This window comes from Ursus americanus, chromosome X, assembly GCF_024610735.1.
Source record: "Ursus americanus isolate L20-20 chromosome X, mUrsAme1.1.p, whole genome shotgun sequence".
NCBI lineage: Eukaryota > Metazoa > Chordata > Mammalia > Carnivora > Ursidae > Ursus > Ursus americanus.
In genome coordinates this window covers 49312572-49333504 of record NC_142164.1, presented here as the reverse complement: position 1 = coordinate 49333504, position 20933 = coordinate 49312572, and the positions used below count along the sequence as shown (strand labels likewise).

General features: G+C 37.3%; 1 protein-coding gene across 3 annotated transcripts in view; it reads left to right on the top strand.

Moving 5' to 3' along the window:
• DIAPH2 (diaphanous related formin 2) overlaps positions 1–20933 on the top strand; it is a 988957-nt gene that overhangs the window by 484363 nt on the left and 483661 nt on the right. The window lies entirely within an intron of this gene.

Sequence of the window (20933 nt, the reverse complement as noted above, 5' to 3'; positions counted from 1 at the left end):
TTTCCATCAAACCTCACATTATTTTTGTTAGTAAGAGTCTCTTATGGTTTGCTTCCCTCTCTTTTTTTCCCTTCCCCTACGTTCATCTGTTTCATTTCTTAAATTCTACATATGAGTGAAATCATATGGTATTTTTCTCTCTTTGACTGACTTTTTTGGCTCAGCATAATACACTCTAGCTCTATCCATGCCCTTACAAATGGCAAGATTTCATTTTTGATGATTCAGTAATATTCATATATATATATATATATATATATATATATATATATATACACACACACACACACACACACACACACACACACACACACCACATCTTATTTATTCATTCATCAGTTGATGGACATTTGGTCTCTTTCCGTAATTTGGTTATTGTTGATAATGGTGCTATAAACATCAGGTTTTATGTGCCCCTTCAAATCAGTAGTTTTGTATCCTTTAGGTAAATACCTAGTAGTGCAATTACTGGGTCATAAGGTACTTCCATTTTTAACTTTTTGAGGAACCTCCATACTGTTTTCAAGAGTGGCTGCACCAGTTTGCATTCCCAGCAACAGTGTAAAAGGGTTCCTCTTTCTCCACATCCTCACCAATACGTGTTGTTTCCTGGGTTGTTAATTTTAGCCGTTCTGACAGATATGAGGTGGTATCTCATGGTTTTGATTTGTGTTTCCCTGATGATGAGGGATGTTGAGTATCTTTTCATGTGTCTGTTGACCATCTGGATGCCTTCTTTGGAAAAATGTCTATTCATGTCTTCTGCCCATTTCTTAACTGGATGATTTGTTTTTTGGATGTTGAGTTTGGTAAATTCTTTATAGATTTTAGATAATAACCCTTTATCAGATATATCATTTGCAAATATCTTCTCCCATTCCATAGGTCTGTTTTAGTTTTGTTAATTGTGTCCTTCACTGTGCAGAAGCTTTTTATCTTGATAAAGTCCCAATAGTTCATTTTTTATTTTGTTTCCCTTGTCTCCAGAGACTTGTATAAGTTGCTATGGCCAAGGTCAAAGAAGTTTCTGCCTCTGTTCTGCTCTAGAATTTTGAAGGATTCCTGTCTCATTTAGATCTCTCATCCATTTTGAGTTTATTTTGTGTGTGATATAAGAAAATGGTACAGTATCATTCTTCTGCATGTTGTTGTCCAGTTTTCCTAACACCAGTTGGGGAAGAGACTGTCTTTTTCCCATTGGATATTCTTTCCTGCTTTGTCAAAGATGAGGTGACCGTAATGTTGTGGGTCCATTTCTGGGTTTTCTGTTTCTGTTCCTTTGATCTATGTGTCTGTTTTTGTGCCCTTACCATACTGTCTTGACCACACTTCTTTTTAGTACAACTGGCTAGCCCAGTGAAGGATATTAAGGAGGGCATGTATTGCATGGAGCTCTGGGTGTTATATGCAAACAATGAATCATGGAACACTACATCAAAAGCTAATGATGTACTGTATAGTGACTAACATGTCATAATAAAAAATACAATACAATACAATACAATACAATAAAATAAAATAAAATAAAATAAAATAAAATAAAATAAAAATACAACTGGAAGTCCAGAATTGCGAAGCCTGCATCTTTGCTTTTCTTTTTCAGTATTATTTTGGCTATTCGGGGTCTTTTGTGGTTCCATACAAATTTTAGGGTTGTTTGTCCACCTATGTGAAAAATGCTGGTGGTATTTTGGTAAGGATTGCATTAAGTGTATAGATTGCTTTGTGTAGTATAGACATTTTAATAATATTTGTTCTTCCAATCCATGAGCATGAAATGTTTTTCCATTTCTTTGTGACATCTTCAATTTCTTTCATAAATGTTCTATAGTTTTTGGAATACGGATCTTTTACCTCTTTGGTTACGGTTATTCCTACGTATCTCATGTCTTTTGGTGCAATTATAAATGGCATCGATTCCTTGACTTCTCTTTCTGTTTCTTTATTATTGGTGTATAGAAATTGCAACAGATTTCTGTAGGTTGATTTTGTATTCCTGAGGCATTACTGAATTTGTGTATCAGTTCTAGCAAATTTTTTGGGTGGAATCTTTTGGGTTTTCTACAAAGAGTATCAGATTGATTTTAAATGGTGAAAGTTTGACTTCTTTTTTGCTGATTTGAATGCCTTTTTTTTGTTGTTGTTGTGTGACTGTTGAGGCTAGGACTTCCTGTACTATGTTAAATAACAATGGTAAGGGGCACCTGGGTGGCTCAGTTGGTTAAGCATATGCCTTCGGCTCAGGTCATGATCTCAGCGTCCTGGAATCAAGCCCCACGTTGGGCTCCCTGCTCATCCGGGAGTCTGCTTCTCCCTCTCCCTGTGTTCTTCCCCCGTCTTGTGCTCTCTTGCTCTCTCTCTATCAAAATGCATAAATAGAATCTTTAAAGAATATTAACAATGGTGAGTGAACATCCCTGTCTTACTCTTGACCACAGAGGAAAAGCTCTCAGTTTGTACCACTAAGTATGAAATTAGCTATGGATCTTTCATATCTGGCCTTTCTGATGTTGAGGTATGCTACATTTATCTTTTTTTTTTTTTTGCGAGTTTCTATTAAGAATGATGCTCTAGCTTGTCAAATGCTTTTTTCTGCATCTGTTGAGAGGATCGTATGGTTCTTATCCTTTCTTTTATTAATGGGTTCCTGTCTCACATCGAGGTCTTTCATCCATTTGGAGTTTATCTTTGTGTATGGTGTGAGAGAGTGGTCAAGTTTCATTCTTTTGCATGTAGCTGTCCAATTTTCCCAGCACCATTTATTGAAGAGACTGTCTTTTTCCCACCAAATGTTTTTTCCTGCTTTATCAAATATTAGTTGCCCAAAGAGCCGAGGGTCCATTTCTGGGTTCTCTATTCTGTTCCATTGGTCTATGTGTCTGTTTTTGTGCCAGTACCATGCTGTCTTTGTGATCACAGCTTTGTAGTACAGCTCGAAATCCGGCATTGTGATGCCCCCAGCTTTCTTTTTCCTTTTCAACAGTTCCTTGGAGATTCGGGGCCTTTTCTGTTTCCATACAAATTTAAGGATTATTTGTTCCAGTTCTTTGAAAAATGTCCTCGGTATTTTGATCGGGATAGCATTGAAAGTGTAGATTGCTCTGGGTAGCATGGACATTTTAACTATGTTAATTCTTCCGATCCATGAGCATGGAATATTTTTCCATCTTTTTATGTCTTCCTCAATGTCTTTCAAGAGTGATTTATAGTTTCTAGAATATAGGTCCTTTGCGTCTCTGTTTAAGTTAATTCCAAGGTAACGTATGGTTTTTGGTGCTATTGTAAATGGGATGGATTCCCTAATTTCTCTTTCTTCGGTCTCGTTATTCGTGTATAGAAATACAACTGATTTCTGAGCATTGATTTTGTATCCCGCCACGTTACTGAATTGCTCTATAACTTCTAATAGTTTGGGAGTGGCTTCTTTTGGGTTTTCCATATAGAGTATCATGTCATCTGCGAAGAGAGACATTTTGACTTCTTCTTTGCCGATTTGAATACCTTTGATCCCTTTTTGTCGTCTGATTGCTGTTGCAAGGACTTCTAGTACTATGTTGAATAATAGTGGCGAGAGTGGGCATCCTTGTCGTGTTCCTGATCTTAAGGGAAAGGCTTCCAGCTTTTCCCCATTGAGAATAATATTTGCAGTTGGCTTTTCATAGATGGTTTATGAGATTGAGAAATGTACCTTCTATTCCTACACTCTGAAGGGTTTTAATCAGGAAAGGATGCTGTATTTTGTCAAATGCTTTTTCGGCATCGATTGAGAGGATCATATGGTTCCTGAGTCTTTTCTTGTTGATATGATGTATCACCCTGATTGATTTGCGAATACTCAACCACGCTTGCATCCCAGGTATGAATCCCACTTGATCATGATGGATAATCCTTTTAATGTACTGTTGGATTTTATTAGCAAGTATCTTGTTGAGGATTTTGGCGTCCATATTCATTAGGGAAATCGGTCTGTAATTCTCCTTTTTGAGGGGGTCTTTGCCTGGTTTGGGGATCAAGGTAATATTGGCCTCATAGAATGAGTTTGGTAGCTTTCCTTCTGTTTCTATTTTTTGAAATAGCTTTAGGAGAATAGGTATTATTTCTTCTTTGAATGTTTGGTAGAATTCCCCAGGAAAACCGTCCGGGCCTGGAGTTTTGTTATTTGGAAGGTTGTTTATCACTGACACAATTTCTTCATAATTAATTGGCCTGTTTAAGAAATCAATTTCTTCCTGTTTCAATCTTGGTAGTTTATAGGTTTCCAGGAAGGATTCCATCTCTTCCAGATTGCTTAGTTTATTGGCATATAGCTGTTGATAAAAATTTCTAATAATCCTTCCAATTTCAATGGTGTTCGTCGTGACCTCTCCTTTTTCATTCATAATTTTAATAATCTGGGTCCTTTCTCTTTTCTTTTGGATAAGTGTTGCCAGTGGTCTGTCAATTTTATTGATTCTCTCAAAGAACCAGCTTCTAGTCCTGTTGATCTGCTCTACTGTACTTCTCGTTTCTGCTTGATTGATTTCAGCTCTAATTTTGGGCAACTGCTTCCTCGTGCGTGGATTAGGCCTGTCCCTCTGTTGCTGTTCTAGCTTCTTGAGGTGAGAATATAAAAACTGCATTTTAGATTTTTCTATTCTTTTGAGTGAGGCTTGGATGGCTATGTATTTCCCCCTTAGGACTGCCTTTGCAGTATCCCATAGGTTTTGGACTGTTGTATTTTCATTCTCATTGGTCTCCATAAATTGTTTAATTTGATTTTTGATTTCCTGGTTTATCGAGTCATTCCTGAGCAGTATGGTTCTTAGTCTCCAAGTGTTTGAGTTTCTTCCAAATTTTTCCTTGTGGTTGAGTTCCAATTTCAGAGCGTTGTGGTCTGAGAATATGCAGGGGATAATTTCAATCTTTTGGTATCGGTTGAGACCTGTTTTGTGTCCCAGAACATGGTCTATTCTTGAGAATGTTCCATGGGCATTAGAATAGAATGAGTATTCTTTGGTTCTGGGGTGTAGTGTTCTATGTATATCTTTGAGGTCTAACTCATCAAGTATGGCATTCAAAGCCTTTGATTCTTTGCTTAGTTTTTGCCGGGGTGTTCTGTCTATTTCTGATAGTGGAGTGTTGAGTTCCCCTGCTATTAATGTATTTTTATCTATATGTCTCTTTATTCTGGTTAAGAGTTGGCTTGTGTATCTTGCTGCTCCCCTGTTGGGGGCATATATATTTATAATTGTCATATCCACTTGTTGAATACTTCCTTTAAGAATAATATAGTGCCCTTCTGTGTCTCTAACTGTAGTCTCTAGTTTAAAATCCAATCTCTCTGATATGAGAATTGCTACCCCAGCTTTCTTTTGAGGTCCATTGGCGTAAAAGATGGTACTCCATCCCCTTACTCTCAGTCTGAATGCATCTTTGGTTTCGAAATGAGTCTCTTGTAGACAGCAAATGGATGGGTCATTTCTTTTTATCCAATCTGCAACCCTGTGGCATTTATGGGAGCATTCAAACCATTTACATTGGCACTAAGAACTGAGAGATAGAATTTTAATGATGCCATGTTGCCAGTAAAGTCTTTGTTTGTATTGGTTGTGACTTTCTGTTCTGTATCACTCTTGCGGCCTTTTTACCTTTATATAGAACCCCCCTTAATATCTCCTGTAGGGCTGGTTTCATGGTTACGAAATTGGTTAATGACTGGCGATTCTGAAATATCTTTATTTCTCCATCAATTCTGAATGACAGCCTTGCTGGATAAAGGATCCTTGGCTGCATGTTTTTCTCTGAAATAGCTTTAAAAATGCCCCCCCCCCAACCCTTTCTCTCATTCCAGGTCTGTGTAGACAGGTCTGACGTAATTCTGATCCCTTTGTACGTGAGAAAGTTCTTTGCCCTGGCCACTTTCAATACTGTATCCTTGGATCTAATATTTGCGAATTCGACTATGACGTGATGTGGCGTAGGTTTGTTGTGGTTGAGCTTGGGAGGGGTCCTCTCTGCCTCTTGGACACGAATGTTTGTTTCCCTAGCTAGATTAGGGAAGTTTTCAGCTACAATTTTTTCAAATATCTCTTCTAGACCTCTGTTTTTCTTCACCACCTCGGGGATGCCGATGATTCTGACATTGGATCGTTTCATTGAGTCAGTAATCTCCCGTAACCTACATTTGTGGGTGTGGATTTTTTTAAGACCAGCTTCTATTTTTGTTTTTTCCTCTATTAACCCATCCTCCAATTCACTAATACGTTCCTCTGTTTCGGTGACCCTGGCCGTCAGAGCCTCTAGTTTTGCCTGCATTTGGCTCATAGAATTTTAATTTCTGTCAGATTCACTCTCATTTCTGACCCAAGGGATTCTATATTCTCAGTAACCTTTTCGTTAATACTTTTTTTCAATTCTACTCATCATTTTGACCATCGTTACTCTGAATTCCATTTCTGATAATTTGGTTACATCGATATCCATTATTTCTGTGGCAGAGGCCACATACTCACTGTCTTTTCTTTGCTGGGGGGTCTTCTTCTTCTTGTCATTCTGATGAGGAGAGGTTGCGGGGTTGTCCAGAGCCCAAATTATTGACTGGGTCCCAGGCCGTGCCCCTTGTTTTATAGGGATCTTTGGGATGTGGGCTTCTTCTTTAAAGATTTTATTTATTTATATGTGGCAGAGAGCCAACCAGCGAAAGAGGGAATATAAGCAGGGGAGTGGGAGAGGAAGAAGCAGGCTCCCAGCGGAGGAGCCTGATGAGGGACTCCTTTCTGGAACACCGGGATCACGCCCTAAGACGAAGATAGGCGCTCAGTGACTGCGCCACCCAGGCGCCCTCGGTTGTGGTCTTCTTGATTTTTCAGCCTGCCTTCTGTGTTCTGGGGGAGGGGCCTGCCCCGCCGATACTCAGGCAACCCTGTTTGGGTAGAGTCTCCATGTCCTCTGCGAGGGGGGATGGGGATGGGCATGCTGTGAGCCGGTACTTCCAGGCTTTTGTTCTCTGGCGGCTTTCCCTGGCGTTCTGCTGTGCCTCTTCTGAGAGTCAGAGCAGCAGAGGCTGAATTGTCACAGAACAGAGGGATTGCGGCCCGTTCTCCACTGATGTTCTGGCCACTTTAACTCTGTTACTGTTGGTGCTGCTCAACCCTGCAGAGTCCCGGTATGTGCGCCCCACACCGGGCGTCCCTGCCCTCACTTCCAGGGCCGGTGCGTCTCTGTCCTTTGTGTTTCTAATGCTGCCAGCTGCCAGCCTCCAGCCGCCCCCGTGCACTCCCGGATCTCAGTCTATTTCAAGTGAGCACACCGGGATTCCGGAGTTCCGTGAGATGACTGGTGGCGCGTGCTCCCAGCTCAGGGTCTCAGTCTGCTGTTTCGCGGGTGCAGTCCGCGAGTCCGCCCGCTCCCCCGGGCAGGTGGCCCGCCAGCCGCCAGCTGCCAGCCGCCAGCCGCCAGCCGCCCCGCGCGCGCTCCGGGAGTTCCCGGTCTCAGTCTGGATCCAGTGAGCGCACCGGGATTCCGGAGTTCCATGAGATGACTGGTGGAGAGCGCATGGCTCACCAGTCTCAGTCTGTTCTCTTGCGGGTGCCATCCGCGAGTCTGCCCGCTCCCCCGGGCAGGTGTCCACTGCTTCCCCGCGCCCGAACACGGCGGCTCCCTCCCCCTTCCGTTTATCTTCCGATATCTGTGCGCGGTTTCACGGCTCCCCGCTTCGTACCTCAATACTCAGCGCTGGAGATGTTCATTTGTAGAGATCCACATGCATCTTCCTGTGTCTCAGGCTGCTTCCGTGGTTGTTTAAGCTGCTCTGGCACCTATCCAGCTGGACTCAGGGGACCGGCTGAAAAAGGGGTCCCCTACTCTTCCGCCATCTTAACTCCTCCTGGTTTTGAATGTTTTTAAGCAACATTAATTCTTTTGTTTATCCTGATTCATTTGGCTTCCTGAATTTAATGATTGTTGTTTTGTCAATGCTGGAAAATTAGTAGCCTTTCTTTATCCATTTTTACTTATAGTATTATCTGTCTTCTATGCTCTCTATTCATGGTTGCCTTTGTAATTCTAATTGAACATATTTTAAATATTATCACTCTGTTTGGCTTTTCTTGTGTTTATATCTCATAGTTTGTCTTTATGTTGTGTACTTTACTGGATATTTTTTAGGTTTGTTTAGTTTACTAATTCTTTTTATGATTTGTGCCTCATCTTCTGTTTTACCTATTCCAATGAATTTCTAATATCAATTATTGTATTTCTTATCTCTAGAAAATCTTTGTTTTTCAAATATTATGACTTGTGTCTTTATAGGTGTAATTCTGTTGTTTATTTTTGCTGACTTACTAACGTTTCTTTACTTCTTTTTATATTATATTTTTATTGTGAACTAATGATTGCTAAACTTTATCTGTGAGAATACTTTGAAACTGAAGTTTAAAGGTTATTTCCTTTTTGGAAATTTGCATGAATTATTGCCAGACATCTGGGAGTGCTACCAAGGACTAATCACTTTAAATTTAAATTTGAATTCATTCTCTCTCTCTCTCTCCTTCTGTATGTACATATATGTGTGTGTATATACATACATGTGTGTATCCTTCAGTGTGTATCCTTCGGTATATATATATATATATATATATATATATATATATATATATATACACACACACACACACACACATATTTATTTATGTGTATATACATGTATGTATGTACAGACACACACACTCTTGTTGATTTGTTCTTTTGTTTTTTGACAACTAGGTAGTTAAATTCTGGCCAAAAACCTACATGGGCGGTGTCTTGTGGTTAGGGATCTATAAGGGAGAAACACCATACTCTAGATCCTACAGTCAAGGCAAAAGCAGGCAAGATTTCATACTGTTTTCCTCTTGGGGTGAACTTTGGTATTTTTCTTTAAGATATTATCTTTACTGTCTTATATTTAGACAGGGAATTGGATTTTCTCTCTCATCTTGTAAAATGTCTAGGCTTTGTGTATTTTCCATCTTATGTTTTAGGCACATTAAAGCTGAAAAGTCTAGACCACTGGTGATTGGTAGATGTTCCTAAGATAGTCTTGGTCTTCAGTATTTGTTTATGTCTCTGGATTAGTGCTTTTTTTTTTTTTTAAGGTATTTTTAAAGAATTTTATGTGTTTTATAAATTGACAGCCCCCTACTGCATTTGGCTACCCACTTGACTAGGGGAACCAGTCTGCCAGAAATAGAAGTATTTTCTAAAGTATCTCAGTGATGCTTTTATTGGGAAGTTGGGACAAACCTATTAGTTACTGTCCATATGCCACCGTGTTTAAGTCAGTGTATTTTACATTCCATGTATGCCAAGTGTTGTTGCTGCTTAAAAATCATGTTGTCAGCTTGACATGGATACCTGATGTGTCAAAATGTCCAGTGCATTATGAATGCTTCATTTTTTTTTAAAGATTTTATTTATTTATTCGACAGAGAGATAGCCAGCGAGAGAGGGAACACAAGCAGGGGGAGTGGGAGAGGAAGAAGTAGGCTCATAGCAGAAGAGCCTGATGTGGGGCTCGATCCTGTAACGCCGGTATCACGCCCTGAGCCGAAGGCAGACGCTTAACCGCTATGCCACCCAGGTGCCCCTGAATACTTCATTTTGGCTTTCTGTTTCTTTATAGAATATCTGTATACTTTTATGCTTGTTTTCGATGCAGGTGTCTATAACCAGTTCTTACATGAAAACAGAAAAGTAGGGGCACCTGGGTGGCTCAGTTGGTTAAGCGCCTGCCTTCGGCTTAGGTCATGATCCCATGGTTCCCGGGATTGAGCCCTGCATTGGGCTCCCTGATCAGTGGAGAGCCTGCTCTCCTTCTCCCTCTCTACTCCCCCTGCTTGTGTGCTGTCTCTCTCTCTCTCTGTCTGACAAATAAATAAAATACTTAAAAAAAAAACAGAGAAGTTAATACTTAAGGATAGTCAATCACGTATGACGGTTTCTAGTATAAATCTCTTTAACTAATTGAAATGATTTTCTGGTACTATGGTCTCAGAAATAGAAGCAGCGTCTTGTTTGTGTGTGTATTGTTTTCGTAGATAGTGGTGTTTTTACATTTGGATCTGCATAGGACTGGTAATATTCTGATACTGCATGTTTTCTTTAACTATATGAATTTTCTGTTAGTGTGCTAATTTTCACAGTATACATAGAATTGCATCATTTCATTTGACCAAACAAAAATCATGGGAGAGAAACACTGACTTTGTAAAGTGTAATGATCGGGTATAGCATGAGTATACACCCCTGTATAGTTGGATGAAATTTCCAGATAGTTTTTCGGGGTATTCCACATCAAATGCATTGCAATATTCTCATTTCAAGATATCTAAGCTGATAGCACTCTTAAACTCCGTAGATAGTTGTATTGACTGTTGGAGTAATATTCAGCTTTGGAAACATCTATATATAATATTTAATAATAATACATCCTTGTATTTGTGGCAGTTTGTCATGGACATATTAAGGTGATATCTAATGAAAGCAGAGTATAGCATAAACAGGGTATTGTATACCTGTTACCTGTTTTAACAGATATGAATCTATTTCATTTTTTATCTGAGAATATCAGTTTTCCCAGTTATATGAGAAGATATTTTATATTTTATTTGAAATATGTTAATTTAAAATGCATTTAAGTTAAATAATATGTAGAAGAATATTAACAACATGGTCTGTGTTATATGTAGAAAGAACATATTACAGCTAGACCTGGACATACACATCTCATATTTTATTCAATATTCATAGTCATTCATTCTGTATATTCTATATTTTTAATTCTAAAAATCACCTTTTAGGTTTAATGTGATTTCTGATTTTCATTTTTGAGCACAAAAATGGGAGATAAATGAAATAGAAGATAATTAGCATCAAAGGAATAGTGTTAGTAATTATCTTCCAGGTTAAATGTAAATCATATAAATTATTTTAGAAAGCAGTGCATTTCCTCTGCGAATAAGATCATGACATTAGCAGGAGTTGAATTTTTTATGTACGAAGTGGTCACAATTTTTCTTTTTATTACTATAGAAGTTGTAAATATATCTGTGATCTCCATTAACCTACTACAGAGCTAGAATACTTTGACAAATTTAATTGAGCTGAAGTTAGGAAATGTTTAAATACCATGAGATTTCTGTGCCTACATTTTTGGCTGTAGAATGTAAAAGAAGGATTGAACTCCTAGGAGATTTTGCTGGTAAGAGTTGTCAGAACTTGTGATTGAGTGGTAATTGCCAGTCTGAGAGCTTAGAAGATGGAGAGAATGTCAGTTCTTGTTGGCAGAATCGGGCTGTTGGGAGAAGCTGATAAGAGGTAAGAATGAGAGGTCAGAGTGAGGACGAATTCTCCTCTAGATCTGTTCAGTGTGAGTTAATGGTAGGACATCTATGTGGGACTGGCAGTTAGAAACAAGGAACTTGAAGCTGGCTACCCATGGTAAGAGCTAGAGTTGTTTGTTTGGCATTATTAACACTGAGGTAATATTGATCCTGGGAGGGTCCATGAGCTTTCTAGAGGACTGGAGTTAATATTAGGTTTAAGAATTTGGAAACATTTCTTTCTTTATTGTTTTTATTATGTTAGTCACCATACAGTACATCATTAGTTTTTGATGTAGTGTTCCAAGATTCATTGTTTGCGTATAACACCCAGTGTTCCATGCAATATGTGCCCTCCTTAATACTCATCAGTGGGCCAACTCATCCCCCCACCCCCTCCCCTCTAAAACCCTCAGTTTGTTTCCCGGAGTCCATAGTCTCTCATGGTTTGTCTCCCCTCTATTTCCCCCCTCCTTCATTTTTCCCTTCCTTCTCCTAATGTCCTCCATGCTATTCCTTATGTGCAACAAATAAGTGAAACCATATGATAATTGTCTTTCTCTGAATGACTTATTTCGCTTAGCATCATCTCCTCCAGTTCCATCCATGCTGATGCAATGTTGGGTAATCATCCTTTCTGGTGGCTGAGTAATAATCCATTGTATATATGGACAACATCTTTATCCATTCATCTGTTGAAGGGCATCTTGGCTCCTTCCACCCTTTGGCTATTGTGGACATTGCTGCTATGAACATTGGAGTGAACATTTTTTCATGTGTCTGTGAGCCATTCGTATATCTTCATTGGAAAAGTGTCTGTTCATATCTTCTGCCCATTTTTTCATTTGATTATTTTTTTTGGGGTGTTGAGTTTGAGAAGTTCTTTTATAGATCTTGGATACCAGCCCTTTATCTGTAGTGTCATTTGCAAATATCTTCTCCCATTCCGTGGGTTGCCTCTTAGTTTTGTTGACTGTTTGCTTTGTTGTGCAGAAGCTTTTTATCTTGATGAAGTCCCAAAAGTTCATTTTTGCTTTTGTTTCCCTTGCCTTTGGAGACATGTCATGAAAGAAGTTGCAGCGGCCGATGTCCAAGAGGTTACTGCCTATGCTCTCCTCTATGATTTTGATGGATTCCTGTCTCACGTCGAGGTCTTTTATCCATTTAGAGTTTATTTTTGTGTATGGTGTAAGAGAATGGTCCAGTTTCATTCTTCTGGGTATGGCTATCCAATTTCCCCAACACCATTTATTGAAGAGACTGTCTTTTTTCCATTGGATGTTTTTTCCTGCTTTGTCGAAGATTAGTTGACCAAAGGGTTGAGGGTCCATTCTGGAGTCTCTATTCTGTTCCATTGATCTATGTGTCTGTTTTTGTGCCAGTACCATGCTATGTTGGTGATCACAGCTTTGTAATATAGCTTGAAATCAGGCAGTGTGATGCCCCCAGGTTTGTTTTTCTTTTTCAATGTTTCCTTAGTAATTCGGGGTATTTTCTGGTTCTACATGAATTTTAGGATTGTTTGTTCCAGTAGAATAGTTTCTTTTGAAAAAGTTTCCTTACGTGGGACAAGATGATGATTAAATAGGTAGGAAAGCTGTCAAAGGCTGCCTCTTTGGAAGACACAATTGTTATACTCCAAGGTCAGGAATTTTCTCATCAAAGTTTCAATACTTGTGTTCCCTTTTATCAACTAATTTTTTTTTTTAAAGAGTGGCTCTGCAGAGAGGGCTAGAAAAGCTCCCCCTGAATGCTTTAGGCCAGTTAATCAGCATTTTTACATACTTTAGTTGGCTCTTAGAGTCTATTATAGGAGTTGTAGAAATGTTAGTAATCAAACCAAATGGAGAGAATTATAGCATGACCGACCTGACAGGAAATATATTTTGAATCCAATGCAACACAAATTACTGTCAGTCATATGTTGATTATGGTTCCACTGGAGCATATATGGCTCTTTTGAACCTGTAATCTTCATGAAGGCAGAATCTCTTGTGGCTAACATGGTGACAGTCCCATATATGGCAGCCAGTGTATATTAGCTGCATGGATGAATGAAACACAAAATAAATATAGAACCAGGCCCGGCATCAAAGTGTATGCCATTTAACCCAAAGAGCAAGAACATATAAATGTGATTTAAGAATATGAAATATACACACATAATTTGAGACATGTCATAAGAAAGTATTGAAAAACATATTATGAAATAATAAGTTTTAAGGGATTGAGATTTTTAACTAGATGTAGTAGGGGAGAGTTGTGTTATGATCACAGAGATTTATTCAGGGCTTTGGGGAAACATTTCTGGTTTGGATTTAAAAAAGGAAATAAAGTATTTTTAAACATAAGTTAAAATAGTTCTGTTTTGTATACATGTATATGTATGTCCTATGTACGTATAGATATGTAGTTCTATATGAAATATAAATATGTATGTTATAATTACATGTCTATAGATATACACACTGTAATAATATATTTTAAAGGAATAAATAATAAATTTAAAAAAGAAATATTGGACTCAATTCGTTTATGTGGGGAATGATAGACTTAATTACAGTGAACCTAACTCGACTCTTCTACTACTAAAATGACTTAATGAGATATAAGACAAAAAAGAAAGGTTATGTTTTGGCAAGAAGGAAAGGGCATTATGGGTCAATACTTTCACTTAACTAACCTTTAAGTGTGCAATTAACATTTAAAGGAAATAAAGTTTTGGAAGTATTGTAGAGTAATTGTAAAAATGTAAAAAGAAGTTAAAAGCCCATAGTCTGTTAGGAGAAATTCCTTCAGATAACAGTGACAATCATCAGAATGTTGATTCGTGATACGTAAAAGACAAAGAAAAATCTACTCATTTGGTGACATAGTTACTACTTTCTCCTTTGTTCTCTTTTTGAACTTCCACTCATTGACTCATTGTTCCACTCATTGTTCTCTTCTTTGTTCTCTTTTTGAACTTCCACTCATTGACATTTTCTAGGATGAAAATTTCATGTTGACTGAGAATCGATCTTTTATTTTTTTTTTTTTTAAAGATTTTATTTATTTATGTGACAGAGATAGAGACAGCCAGTGAGAGAGGGAACACAAGCAGGGGGAGTGGGAGAGGAAGAAGCAGGCTCATAGCAGAGGAGCCTGATGTGGGGCTCGATCCCACAACGCCGGGATCACGCCCTGACCCGAAGGCAGACGCTTAACCGCTGTGCCACCCAGGCGCCCCGAGAATCGATCTTTTAAACACAAATTTTGAAGTGTTTCAAAGATGCTCGGTAGTAAATAGGAGTGGGAGGGAGAGATGGAAGGGATGTAACTTTATAGGATTTTTGCCTATCACCCCATAATTCATAAGAATCTAAATTGCATTTTAAAATTTATAATTTCTAGCTTCTATTATGGACAGCTTTTCACTTATAGAGTGTGTCAGAGCTCACCTTTGCAATTTATTTAAATATTAGTAATGATAGTATCACTAAGCTACCAAAAGTCAAAAGCTGTATTAATTTTTTTGAGTTTAAAATACTTGCCCAGTCCTCATCAGTTCACCTATATTTTTCTTTTATTCCTAATTACTATTGTAGGACCCCAACTCTTTCCAGAAGCCCCTACATTATATGTTTTTAGGGGTCTCCAAAAATATCTTATGCATCCTGTGAACTAAATTTGTCAGCTACCGTGTAGCAGCTGTAGATAATTTTCCTCATTTCCTGTTTTGAAGCCTCTCCTAGGGATGACTGTAAGTGGGGAGATGGGAGGATTTTTCCCATGGGCCACAGCTGCTGTGTACTAAAGCCCTCTAGGTGCCAAGGGTATGGGGTGTTCTGTGCAGAATACAGAAACATGTTTCTTCTTTTCTCTCCTTTTTTTTAATATACTTGATTAGGGGTGTACCAAAGTAGTGCTCATCACACAGCCCCCCTTTCCGTAGCAGTCAGACATTTGACTATGTTGGGGGTGGGCGGGCTAGGCCTGTGATACAACCAAGAAACAAATATGCTGCACTCAGAATCACTCCAATCCTTTTTAAAATGCAGGCTTTCTTCTTCCATTTTGAAATGCAGGTTGGCTTTCTTATTGCATGATACACTTCAATTAGGCAGGAAATTTCTCTCCCAGGAGGCCCCTTAGTCTACCATACAAATGGACTTCCAGGTGATTCTTAGGACTGTCCACTTTAGTCTCAAACTATGCCTTGAACCTGTATATATACGTATATATATATACGTATATATATATATATTTTTTTTTTTCTTTTTCTCTCTTGACATGCTTTTGATGAGTAGGTGAAGGAGAGTGGAGGCAAATGAGTACGGTTTGTCTGTCTTCTGTCATCTTATCCTCCTGCCTCTTCTATTCAGGAATTTATGGACATGAAAACATATTGATGTTCAATCTTAAATCTTTATGTATCAAGCTTAGTGTGTATGTAAAAAAAAAATCAGTTATCTTTAGGAATTGACCATGATGGCCACTTGCAACATGGAATTCTAACAGAGGCTGATTCATTAAGCAATAGGTAGTATAATAGTAGTCTGCCTTGGTTACACATGAGAGAGAGTGAGTTTTATTCCAGATCTTACTTGTAAATAGAACCTACTAAGCACTGGCAGTTATATAAATTTGCAACACAGCCATAAAATGGTATCCAGAATCAGAATACATCTAAGCCCACTGAATGTGTTAAATATTTCATATAGCTGAACAGAAAAAGAAAAGGTATGTCACCTGCTGTGGAGCCTGCATTCTGAAGATCAGTTAGCAGGTTACCTATAGCTAGAAAAGAACAAAAAACAATGTTTCACATTCTGAGCTGAAATTTTATTTTAGGCCTGACTCATTCTGTTGTACTGATTTTCACAGTTAAAATTGAGATGGAAAGTTTGAAATATGCAGAATTGATATTTTTTAATAATTTTAACACTGTTCTTAATCTTTCTAGTTAGTTGCCCTGTAGTGAAAATTATGGAAGTGCCCAAACTGATTCTTAGTTTTTTATAACAACATACTTTACCGAAAATCCCATTAACAGAAAAATGTTTAAACAGCAATTAATTTACAGGCATTTGAAAATTATTCTGGAAAAATGGAAATAATAAATTGGTATTTACTTACTTTTTCATTTTATAAAAGAAAATTATATTAATTAATGAGGCAAAATAATGGATGTTCTTAATTTCATTTGGTTATATGTACATGTACAGTATTTTAGTTCTTTTAAGTGAAAGGGCATGATAGTTTAAATTTAGTTTCGTCAGTTACACGGTGGATGCCATTGCAGTTCCAGAATTTAATGGAAATGCAAAATCCACTGGAAGGAGGGAAGATAAAAGCAGAGAGAACAAAGGAGAACTTGTACAGTTGTACAGAACATGATACAGTTGTTTCCCATGGGAGTTATGCTATATGTTACCTACTGTATCTTTTAATGTGTACTTGCATTCATTAAGGGATATTGGCCTGAGGTAGTTGTCTTATGTCTTAGACCAGTTTTGGTATCAGGGTAATGATGGCTTCATAGAATGACTTAGGAAATGTTCCCTCCTCTTAATTTTTTTGGAAGAGTTTGAAAAGGATTGGTGTTAATTCCTCTTTAAATATTTGATAGAATTCATCAGTGAATCTATCAGGCCCTGGGCTTTTCTTTGTTGAGAGATTTTTGATTAGTTACACAATCTCCCTACCTGTTATATGTCTACTCAGATTTTCTTTTTTGTTGTTGTTGTTCCTGATCTCAGTTTTGGTACTTTGTGTGTTTCTAGGAATTTGTCAATTTCTTCTAGGTTATCCGATTTGCTAGTGTACAATTATTTATAGTATATCATCTTATAATCTTTATTTTAATTTCCATAAAATCAGTAATAATGTCCCAACTATCATTTCTGATTTTAGTTATTAGAGCCTTCTCTTTTTTTTTTCTTTTGTTAGTCAATCTAGCTAATAAGACTTGTCAATTTGGGACTCAGTGTTCAGTTTCATTGATTTTACTCTATTGGTTTTCTACTTCTCTAAGTAATTATATTTTACCTCTGTTCTAATTTTTACATTTCCTTCTTGCTTTGTCTTAAGTATGATTTTCCTTAGTTCTTTAAGGTGTACAGTTAGGTTATTGATTTGAAACCTTTCTTCTTGAAAGGGATAAAGAAAGGGGGGGTAATCAGAAGGGGGAATGAAGCATGGGAGACTATGGACTCTGAGAAACAAACTGAGGGCTTCAGAGGGGAGGGGGGTGGGGGAATGGGATAGGCTGGTGATGGGTAGTAAGGAGGGCACGTATTGCATGGTGCACTGGGTGTTATATGCAACTAATGAATCATCGAACTTTACATCAAAAACCAGGGATGTACTGTATGGTGACTAACATAATATAATAAAAAAACATTAAAAAAAATGAAACCTTTCTTCTTTTCTAATGTGTATGTGCTATAATTTTCCTCTTAGCACTGCTTTTGCTGAATTCCATGTTTTAGCATGCTATGTTTTCATTTTCATTCATATCAAGATATTTTCTAATTTCACCTGTAAATTCTTCTATGACCCATTGCTTTTTAAAGAGTGTGTTATTTCTGCATTTTTGTGAATTTTCTCCTTTTCCTTTTGTTATTTATTTCTAATGACATTTTCACTGTGATCACAAAAGATACTTTGCATGATTTCAGTCAGTTAAAATTTATGAGGACTTGTTTGTTGGTCTGATAAATGATATATCTTGGAGAATGTTCCATGTGCACTCAAGAAGAATGTACATTCTGCTGTTGTTAGAAAGAATGTTTTGTATAAATATATTAGGGCTAATAAGATTATAGTGATGTCCAAATTCTCTATTTCCTTGTTATTATTCTGTCTTCTTATTCTATCTACTATTGAAAGTTGAGTATTAAATATTCCCCCTATTGGGGCGCCAGGGTGGCTCAATTGGTTTTAAGTGTCTGCCTCTTCATTTTGGCTCAGGTTATGATCTCAGGGTCATGGGATCAAGCCCTATGTGAGGCTCTACCCTCAGCACAGAGTCTGCTATCCCACCTCTCTCTCCCTCTCTCTCTCTTTCTGTCAGGTAAATAAATAAAATCTTAAAAAAATATTCCACCTATTATTTTATTTTATTTTTTTAAATTTTTTTAAATTTAAGTAATCTCTACACCTCACATGGGACTTGAACTCAACTCCAAGATGAAGAGTTGCTTGCTCTTCTGACTGAGCCAGCCATGGGCCCTTCCACGTATTATTTTAGAACTGCCTTTTCCTTTCTTCAATTCTGTCAATTTTTATTTCATATGTTTTTGAGCTCTGCTTTTAGTTGGGCATTTGCTTATATCTTCCTGATGCATTGAAAAAATTTTATCAATATAGAATATCCTTCTTTGTCTTTTGTTACTTTTTTTTATTTCAGGCTTTTGGTCTGACAATAATATAGGCACCACAGTTTTGGTTTTGTGTATGTGTGTGTATGTGGTTACTATTTACATGAAATATGTTTTTCCATTCTTTTGCTTTCAACCTCTTTGTATCTTTTTATCTAAAGCTGAGTCTCAGGTAGACTGTGTATAGATAAATATGTTTGTTTTTAAATCCAATCTTCCAAGGTCTTCCTTTCAATTGGATAATTTAATTCATATACATTTAAAATAATTATTTCTAGAGAAGGGCTTAGTTCTGCCAGTTAGCTGTTTTCTGTACCTCTTACATGTTTTTGTTCCTTGATTTCTCTGTTACTATTTTTATATTTAATTGTTTGTTTGTTTGTTTTTTTGGTAGCCTACTATTTTGATTCCCATCTTTATTTCTGTGTTTTTTTCAGTTATTTTTCTTATTAGTTTCATTAGGGATTATAATTAATATCTTAAACTTATAACAACCCATTTTAATAATACAAATTTAGTTTTAATAACTTACACTGTTCCTGTACATATTTTTCCCTTTTATATTGTTTATTTTTTTTAAAGATTTTATTTATTTATTCGACAGAGACAGAGACAGCCAGCGAGAGAGGGAACACAAGCAGGGGGAGTGGGAGAGGATTTGTCATCATTACACGTTGTATGATCATTAACATAGATTTCTAATTATTGTGTTATGCATTTGCCTTATAAATCATAGAAACAGTTACAAACCAAAAGTACAATAACACTGGGTTTTATATTTACATATGTAATTTCTTTTATAATTGTTCATTATTTCTTATGTCTTTGAGTTAGTGTTTAGTGTCCTTTTATTTCTGTCTGTAGGACCTCTGTTAGTATTTCTTACAGAACAGGTTTTCTAGCAATAAATTATATTTGTTGTTGTGGTTGTTGTTAATTTGGGAATATCTTACTTTCTCCATCGTTAAAAAGAAGATAGTTTTGCTGGATACAGAATTCTTGGTTGAGAGTTTGTTATTTTTTTCTAAATTTCAGGACTTTAAATATGTTATCCCTCTGCCTTTTTGCTTACATTGGAGAAATCACATATTCATCTTATTGTGGATCCCTTAAATGTGACAATTCACTTCCCTCTTGCTGTTTTAAAATCACTCCCTTTCTTGGCAATTCGATTCATTGTGTCTCAGTGTGGACTTCTTTCAGGTCCTGCTCAGAGTTGATGTATTTGTTCATAGTTTTCTTTAGCTCATTGAACATATTTAAGACAGTTGATTTAGTGTTTTTGAGTATTAATTCCAAAATCTGAGTTTCTTCAGGGATAATTTCTATCATATTCTTTTTTTTTTTTTTCCTGTGTAGCTTATGCCTTCCTGTTTTTTTGTTTGTTTTGTTGTTTTCTTTTGTTTTTTGCCTGCCTTGTAATTTTTAATTGTTGAGAACTGGACATTTGAGTATATTGTAACTCTGGAATTTGAGTTTTTCTCCTCCTCACAGACTGCTGATTTTTGTTTGTTGAGAGCTGTAGCTATTTGTTTGTAATTTCTCCAAACAGTTGTTGCAAGCTATATATTCTTTGTGTGTGGTTACTGGATTTAGGATTTTATTATCTCTGCTGTCAGCCAGTAATCTGACAAAGATTTCCTTAAATGTCTGGTTCCAAAAAGCAGGGAAGGTGTTTCTATTTAAGTCTTCTGATAGATGCCATCTGGGGAAGCTACTGCAACCTAAGAGGGTTGAAACCAAGGCAATCACCTGCACTGGCCCTTCAGGGAACTGCCAAACCAAACAAAATGCACATCCTCAAATTTTGTATAACATGAGCCTCACTGCCCACCCTGGCATCAGCCAGCCCCTCAAGGACTCAGGCATTGTCTTCACAGTGGTGCTGAGGAATGGGGTTTGATATCTGTTTTGTGCATGTTGTTCTCTTGCCAGAGAGCAGCAGTGTCTCCCTTCAACAAACACTTCCCTTTTTGTAAGTATCCGATTAGGTTTCAGTGATTTGATGTAGTTTATTTAAATTACTCTTTCTGGCTCGGTGATTGCTTTGGTGGTGGGACCAATCCCTAGAATGTAGGTTTCTGCTGTTTTGTGTCAACCCTACTTTCTTAAATCTTTTTTTCCTGCTTTTCTTCCTTTGATATGTTTTTTGAAATCCCATGTGTGTCCCCAAAGTGTTGGTTGCATGCTGATGTAATGATAATTAGAACTGTATCATAATCCAAGATAA